Genomic DNA, 9,397 nt, shown 5'->3' on the forward strand with positions numbered 1-9,397 from the left:
TATATATATATATATTATCATTTCAAAAATAAATCAGTCACTCTGTAGGTCAGTGGTTTAAAACCAAAGTGATCAGAATGTTTGCATTGTCCATGTGCCATCTGTACTTATCTTGGTATTCCTGTTGGCATTATGCTGATCTTTTGTTTCAGGGGCCTCCTATTTTTGCATCTCCATGTATCTTAAGGGACATCCTTATGAAGACGTCCTCCATGTACCCTATACTACACTAGAATAAATTACTACCACTGGTCATTCTGACATTTACAGCCAATGTTTCCTCTAGTTCTTGGCAATTGTGTCTGAATACATTGTCCCATAGGGAAGATTGCTATCTTAGTGGTGGCTTGTAAACACCCAAGAACAAAAATTTAAGATATTGCAGCTTACTAGTCTTTAAATTAGGTGGCTGGATTCATTTTCTTTTCTCAGGCTTTAATTTACTCTATTTGTTACCTGGGATTCGGCCAATAACATACGTTCTTCTTTCTGCCTTAGGGTGATTACTGTAATGTATGTATGGAGGAGCAATGTTGTGTGTGTTAGGATTACATAACTTCTACCCCTTTCCTCATAACATGGGGCTAGCTGTAGTCCTAACTTGATTAGAGTTCTTGAGTTACCACTGCAGAATGCACAGGACAAAGGACATTACTAGATTTCTGGCAGGATCGATAGGTATTTTTGCTCTTATCAAACAGACATAACTAAATGTCTGTGAAAGTTATCATGTATCCAGGTAATGGTATAGATAGTATTAGCAAGTCATATTCAGGTAGACCTGTTCTGAATTGTGAAACATTACAAAGCAAATGCCAGTAAATGTAACTAAATACTGACAGGGTTATTCACTAAATGGTGAAGTCTTTGGAGAAGGCAGGAGAAGTGAATAATCTAGGACTGATGAGTATCAGTGAGTGGGATTTCATTTGCAAGTTTTGTGCATTTGCCCCTCCCAAAATGCCATAAAAAAGTGCTCACTTTTTTGCAGCTGATCACTCATATCCCAATCCCAAACCCCCTTCTATTCTATTTCCTATTCTTTTATTTCTCTAGTTCACTAGGTTTCAGTAGCTGATCCTATGATCAAACAACAGAGTTTGAACTGTGACATGATATGGATTGCATTAAATTCTGTGCTTGAGACTCCTTTATTTCAATAAAAATAGATGAAATAAATAAACAAATAAAATATAATATAATTTTGAAATATTTTTATCAGCTACAATATGCCACATTGAACCTACAATTTAGAACTGCAACCATAGCAGACAATGCTTCCTTATAGTCACAAATCATGATCAGCAAGATTTATTTGAAAAGGGTTGACTTGGAGATGGTTAAGCTGAAGCACAATCCTATTTACTATGGAAAAAGATTTCCATTTGAAAGTAATGGAATTTTGTATAGTACGCTGACATTGACAAATTCCTTTCTGTGTTTTCAGGTAATACTAATTGAATTCATACAAATTACTCCAGTCCACCTATCAGCATTTATGCCCCTGTTATCAGCTTAGGTACCAGGACCAGCTGCATAATTCTGGAAGGCACTGAGGGGCTATTGTCACTGCAAGGCACTGCAACCTCCATATCTTGCAACAATGAAAAATATAGGATTCACTCAGATTTATTTAGGAAACATTTCCAAATGGCAGCTTTTTTCCGTTTCTACCCGGTTTAAACGTAATCCAGAAATGTCACGATTTTCTGAAGGATGCCCTGGTTTTGCCACTAAATATGTTTATTCATATATCTTACTTTTGCCAGAATCCATTGCTCTGATTCACTTACAATGGTACAATTGTACTATATTGGATTCTATAAAGTGCTTCTCTAGGCATCGAATATACAAGGTCACTGAACTGCTTATTCTGTACAGGTAACATTGCAATTGTGCTGAAGTCAGGATATGTCTGCTGTTAATATTTAATTAGAACTTAAAACTTTTATAAGTTGTAACATGTTTATGTAATTTCAAAAATTGTTCTCAAATCTGCAGTTTTTATTTAGGGCTCATACAGCGTGCAGGCCCATAAAAAGACCCAATCCCAGAAGGGATAGGTGCTAATTGTGATTGCTCGCAGCAGCATGTTCTTTCCTATTGGGGGACGTGTCACATGCACACCTAAACCTGTACATTCTCTCATAAGGAAGAACAGGCTGCTGCACGTAATTACTCACAGCCCTTCCCCTTCTAGGATAAAGTTTTTTTACGGGCGTGCACGTCGTGCGAACATGTATGCCCATCTGAAAAAGCTCTTAAAGAATAACTGGTGATCCTGTTGATTTACTAAATGCAAATACAATATTAATCTTGCACAGGAATTTGCACTTTGCAAGGTGATGGTTACATAGTTACATAGTATTTGAGGTTGAATAAAGACACAGAGCTGGTAGTCAGCAGAGCTTCACCTCATTCACTAAGCTAGTGGAAACATTCCCTGAAAAGTGCACATTCCGTTGCAGAGTGAAAATCCTTTAGTAAAATCAACCCGTTGGAGTTATTGGGTAACAACTGTCTCCCAGTCGAGCTCCTGCATAGTCACCAGCATTACAGTACAAGTCCAGGTAAATGTGACTAACTACTACTAGCTACAACATGTTACTGTAAATTTTAAAAGTGGTTTTCAATCTTTTATTATTTGCACATTTTAAAAAAAATTATGAAATGACAACTATCCCCCAGTTGTGCTTCTGCATTGTTATATTGTCACATGCACTTCTGGTGGAGACTAGACATGTGCGATTCGTTTTGGAAAGATTTGTTATTCGGACGAATTTCCATTTGTGGATAAATATCCGTTGCAGCAAAGTGACATTAGACCAAAAAAAATCACTGGCAGAGAGGATACTATAAAAATGCTTCCTTCAGACTAGGCAAAGTCACTGGATGGGAGCTCAGGGACTGATTTATAACAATATAAGGTGGAATAAAAAAAAACAAAAAAAAACTATTGCTTTATATTGTGACATGTCAGGAATTAAATAATGGAGACTGACAGATCCACTTGAATAAATAAATGGATTAGATATGTTGTGATTCTAACTAGAAAATAGACTCTCTACAACTTGATGAAGGCATTTTCAGCAGGAGTACTGTAACATGTGTCAGACGTAAAAGATGCCTGCAAGGGTTACAAATACACTTTACTTAAGGTGCTCATACACCTTACAATTATCTGCAGATTTTCTGTGGTCAGATGGAAAAAGTGCAACAGATTCCTCCATCTATGCTAAACTGTGTGGATGGAGTAATCTCCCACTGGGCCAAGCTTCAGTATCTTGCTAGTCGGCCCCACTGGACGTCAAAATACCTGAACAATCTGATTGGATGCAGGCATTGTTCAGGTGTTTTGAGAGCCAGCGGGGCCGACCAGCAAGAATACGGAAGCTAGCCCCAGGTGGAGATGACTCCATCCACACAGTTAAGTGTAGATGGAGGAATCTGTTGCACCTTTTCCATCTGACCACAGAAAATCTGCAGATAATTGTAAGGTGTATGGCCAGCTTGAGCCTGTATGCACTTAAAGAGTGATTCCACTTTTGTTAAGTAAAAATCAGTTCGCTCTGGCTGATCAATGATCAATGAACAATACAAGGATTTTAACAAACTTTGTTGCAGTGTCCTAACTGTTTCTGTTCTGAAGAAAAAGCTGTTTAAAACTGATCCCTGTCTGGGTTCATTATAACCACCTGGTGGGCTTCCTGTGTTGTAATAAGGAAAGGTGCAGTATCGGCATCCCTTCAGTAGTACTTAACATTTAGGGAGTATCTCAACGAAAATGTAATTCTTATTGCAAGGGGTGCCTAACATTTTACTTGTATCTAAGTGCAGACTTGTGGGAAAATCAGTCAGCCAATCCCGGAAGCAGGAAGTGACATTTCTGCGGCATTCTGTATACCAACTGTGACTCTTGGTTGCCATATTGTATTACATTTTTTTTTACAGATTCAGAGAATTACAAAAACAACAGTTTTAAATGGAAAGATAATGTTTAATAACATTAACATGCAAAATGGCTTGTGCAACAATGATATATAGTTACATAGTGAATATATGCTATATTCATTTTTTTTAAGATTCTTTTTAGATTTTTAAATTTGAAAGTGGAGTTACCCATTGACATTAAAAAGTATATCTGACACTAGGGTCCACTTGCAGCATTCTACAGAAACATTTGATACTAGACATGTGAACAACCAAAAAATTGTTTTTCAGACAAAACAAATGAAAACGAAAAACGTTTTCATTCGTTTCGTCAAAAGAAACACATTTTTATGTTTCGGATTCAGAGGCAACGAGCCTCCGAATCCAAAACTGCACACTGAAACCGCAGAACGAGCGGCGGCCTTGTCGGCCGTCGGCGCATTCTGCTCATGCGTGTCACAGTTTGGGAGTAAATCTTGTTATATATATCTTGGTATACACCAAGATATACTCCAACATGGTGGTGTGCATGCGTAGAACACGCTGGCGGCCTATATGGGGACCGCTCGTTCAGCGTGTAATGTCACCGGCATGTGACATCATACGGCCCGCCTCCAAGATGGCGGCGGGCATGCACAGAACGCGCTGACGGCCAATATGGCCCCCGTCGTGTTCTGAAAATGAATTTATGTATGCCCAAATATAGTTTTCGTATATATTAGGGCATATAGTGAATTCGTTATTTTGGATTCAGACGAACCGCCGAATCAACTGGCTGGTTAATTTGCAGGTTCGTCCAAATCCGAATGCACATGTCTATTGGATACCAAAAATTTCATGTGTGTGTCCTTTCCCCCTGAGACAATCCAGTCAGTAAAGCAAGGAGTGGCATTATTTCAAACTCTATGCCAATGGTAAAAATATATTTTAGCTGTTCTGCATCTTTGAAAAGGTATCAAGAACTGTATAACCAAAATAAACTCAGTACTCCATAAGAAAGAAAATTAAAGGTTGAGTTTGATGTATACACACTGAAAAAATTATATATATCATAAATGTTTAGGCCTCTGAAGATTTTTTTAAGTATACATTGAATGGTTTATAATATAAGCACCTGTCATTATTATTGTTAATAGCAAATTCTAAAGCCTAGGAATCATTAATAGATCAACATTTCATTTGCTAAACAGCAGGTGTTTTGAGTTCACTGAACATTATCTATTCATGTTTTCTAATTAACTTCTTTTTGACGCTGCTTGAAAATCTGCAAACTAATTACTGTAATTAAATAATCAAGATTTTTTCGAGGTGAATTCAAGCCAAAACTATCAGCTGCATTAAAGTCATTAGGACATCTGAACATTTTTTTGCCTTTCTCTCTAATAAAGTTTATGTCAGATAAAAGAAATTAAGAAAAGTTGCAAGCCCAAATCATTTTTCAGGCTATGGTGTAAAGGTTTGAAGAGGTATCACCATCTGTCAAATATTACTCACAAACTATTTATTCGATGAAAAAAAAGAAAAAAGGATGAAAAATTTAAATTGCCTAAACTTTCTGTATTAATATGTATCCTTCCAAATGTTAATGATGAAAGATGCTCTTGCAGCCTGATTTATAAAGACTGGCAAAAAGGCAATGTGTAGGTGCTACTGGTGTAATCTGACCACTAGTGATGCACTTGTGAACATCATTCCATCAGTTAATGTGCCAAACTGGCCCTAAGGTCTGGTTCACACCTAGGCGATTGCTGTTTAAAACTGTTTTCAAAGGTTTGTCACATGTTCTTTTTTGCACAATTTTGCTTCTAAAGACTGCACAGTTCTCAATGCATACAGATGTCTATGGGACCAAAACCACACGGCATCCACCTGAAAATAGCTCCTGCATATTTTTGCACGACAGGCGATATTACACTGGCGATGCAACGCTAAGGTGTGAACTGTCACCATTGCCGTGATAAAACGCCTAGGTGTGAACCAGGCCTTCTGCTAGCACTCAGCTCGCCCTAACCATAATAACTGCTATGTTATACTGTATGTATTTCCACTTTTACAGCCAAATTGGGATAACACCTATTTTATATTTGTTACATGTTTCCATTAATATAGCATAATTTTTGAAATATTTGAAAATTGTTTCTTACCTTTTTACTTGCTGAAAAATGTTATTCAGCTTTCCCCTTCTACGTAATGTTGCGGGGGTGAAGAGGTATGTCTGCCATAATGAACTCTGACTGTATTAGAATGTCAGATCTTTATTATCATTTGTAAACTAGATGTGCAGGACTGTCTGTACTAACAAAGGGATAAAGAAGAGCTCCAGGGAAAATCATTATTTACCCTTGCAGTGGGGCTAGCCTCGCACTGCAAGGGTTAACTGCTCATTTGTGTCTAGACCTAAACCTTTTACTGGAAGCCAAAATGACTAGGCTGAAGCTATCTTATTTTAGACATATTATGAAAGGAACAAATTTGCTGTAAAGACAAGTATACTTGGAAGAGTTGAAGGAATAATTTAATAGGACAACCACCAGCAAGGTGGTTGCATAAAACACAAAAATTATGAATATGCTGTTGTGAAGACTTAAGACCCAAACAGAAGACAGACCATTCTGGAGAAACACCATTCATGTGTCCATCAGGAGTTGACATCAATTTGACAGCACTCATTATAATAATTACAATTTGGAGAAGGCCCTATGCTGTTCAGCATATGATTGTGGCCCTGTAAACAAAGGCAGGCCTTAATTACATTGTATGATAAGTTTTGTGTGAGTAAACTTGAGAGGCCTGCACAGAGCCTGACATAAAACCTATTGGGCACGTTTAAGATGAACTAGAATGCTCATTGTGAGTCAGATCTTTTTGTCCAACATAAGTACCTTACAACTGCTCTTTTTTTTGCTAAATGGCCAAAAATTCCCATACACACTCCAAAATCTTGTGGAAAGCCTTCCCAGAAGAGTGGATGTTGTTGAGGTTTAAAAGGGAGGCCAACTCTATGCTAATGTCCATTGTTTTGGAATAGGGTGTCCAACAAGCTTATGCCACTGTGATGGTCAGGGGTCCTCACATTTTTGTTCATATAATAAATCTATCTATCTATCTATCTATCTATCTATCTATCTATCTATCTATCTATCTATGTAGATAGATAGATAAATAATCCCTTTATAACTCTTTCCTTTGGCTCTGCAGTAAAAACAAAAAAAAGACTCACAATCCTGATCCATTTACAGCTGGCATCAATTTGATTTCACATATATCAGGCTTTTGAATGTTAGAGCATCTGCCCAGGACATGTCATCAGGCATTACATTATGACTTCAGTCATGGGTAGGGATGGTCTTGATGGACATCGGTAGTTTGTGTGTTCGGTGAACACACAAACTATCAGGGCGTTCGGTGGGCTGTTCGCTAGCCAAGCGCCCCACAAGGAGCTGAACACCCCTCAATGCGTTGTGAAGTCCTGATTAGGAAAAGCAATGCAACTGACCACAGGTCAGGTGCAGGACTTTGCCCAATCATGGCACAGTGCACTGTAAGAGCCATGATTGGGCAAAGTAATGATGACTTTGCCCAATCATGGCTCACAGCAAAATCCTGTCAGGTGCCAGACAAATGTAAACAGTTAGGCAGAGCTGGTGGTGATGTCACTGCTAGCTCCACCCAATTGTTTACATTTTGCCGCCATCTGTCAGAATGCCATTCTGCGGAGGCAGTTCATTGCGAGCGGACGGGTCAGTGGGTGTCAGTTCCTTTCTTTATTATTTGTCTTTTTTTTTTCTTTTGTCAAGTCATCGTCGTGGACAACGCTGGACAACGCTGGACATCGTGATTTTGTTGTTGTTTTTCAATTAAAAGATTTTTTTACAGGCAAGGCATTTAACCACTTGAAATCCGCGGTGTTAAACCCCCTTCCTGTCCAGGCCATTTTTCAGTGACATTTATTCAGTCATGCAACGCTGTACTGAAATTAATTTTATACCATTTTTTGGGGACAGATAGAGATTTATTTTGGTTGTACTTAATCACCACTGAGGTTTTTTTGTACTATAGTAAGGAAAAATTGTCGTTTCGGCGCGCTGGCGTATCTGATGCGTATATACGTTTATATGTGTGTGTAAACATGGGGGTGGGGACTTAAAAGTTTTTTGGGGTTTTTTAAAACTTTTTTTACATGTGACTTTTATTTTTTTTAATTTTATTTACACTTAATGTCATTGCTATCACACAGGGGATAACAATCCCTCTATATAATAGCACAGGCACACTGACTGGTCCCCTTTATTGAGACATTAGGGGTCTCTGAGACCCCTGTCACCTGGGGACCCCCAAATAAGCTGATGAAGCAGAGATCTGCTTCATCAGCTTCTTCTCTCTGTTAATAGCAACCAGAGGACTGACAGGTGAATGCGGAAGTGATGTATTACACATCACTTCCGCATTCACAGTACGGAGGGAGATCAGCAAGAAGGAAGATGCTAATCTCCCTCGCATCTTCCTCCTGACACCCTCCCGAGCCGGTCCCGGCCCGCAGATGGGGTAGTGGATCCCGGGATTGAAGGTTAGGTTGCAGGAGGGGGGCAGCGGCAGGACTCGAAGAGGGGGAGGGGGGCGCGCAGCCACAACATACAAGCTTTGTATGTCAAACAGCCGGTAACAGAACGGGCGGGTTTTTCTGTCCATGCACAGCGATAGGGGGCACGCGCAAGCAGGAAAAAAAGCTGTCTAATTATGGCAACCCACCCATGGGAGTTTGCCATCCGTCCGTTTTTTCACAACTGGCGGATGGCAAGCGGTTAAAGGAATTTTTGATTTTTATTGTTTTACTTTAAGCAATGTTAAAATCACTGCTGGTCCCATAGACTTTAATTGAGGTTGCAGTTCAAGTTCGAACTTTTTCCATGTTCTAAAGTTTGAACTCGCACCAAACTCGGGTGTGTTCGGACCATCACTAGTCATGGCATGAACAATGACAGACTAATCAAAACTAAAATCAATTGTCTAAGCTGCAGTTTTTAGAAGTAAACATAGTAAAAGCATGCAGGGTTTGTTTTCAAAGGGCTTGTATGTAGAAAATGCAATTTGATATGTTAAAAAATTGGAGGTATAAAACACACAGGTGTGTACTATGTCCATTAATTCCAGTATTCAACCAAGCTGATAAAATGGTAAATATTTAATTACTGTTTAATATGGTTACTTAATCTTTATTAATTATACAATAAGTTCATACGAGGTCACAGAGCTTCAGAGTAAGATTTAATATGCATCTTTTTTATTGTGAATTATACAATTTTTCACATTATAGAGTTCTTAATTTAATTCATGTGCAAGGAGCCAATGCAGAGCAGAGTCAACCGATAACACACAACCTAAAAATCAGAAAATGTGAAAGGAGTTCTGAATGAGGTGTGTTATTTGCTTATTTTTGCTCCTTGTTTTTTTTGCTGTATTAATAAAG

At 38.5% G+C, this 9,397-nt stretch overlaps 1 protein-coding gene across 1 annotated transcript in view; it reads right to left on the reverse strand.

Moving 5' to 3' along the window:
* The window catches only part of CSMD3 (CUB and Sushi multiple domains 3), a 576,345-nt gene that overhangs the window by 181,620 nt on the left and 385,328 nt on the right, over positions 1–9,397 (reverse strand). The window lies entirely within an intron of this gene.

This window comes from Nanorana parkeri, unplaced genomic scaffold, assembly GCF_000935625.1.
Source record: "Nanorana parkeri isolate BGI_ZX_2015 unplaced genomic scaffold, ASM93562v1 scaffold1019, whole genome shotgun sequence".
Classification (NCBI taxonomy): domain Eukaryota; kingdom Metazoa; phylum Chordata; class Amphibia; order Anura; family Dicroglossidae; genus Nanorana; species Nanorana parkeri.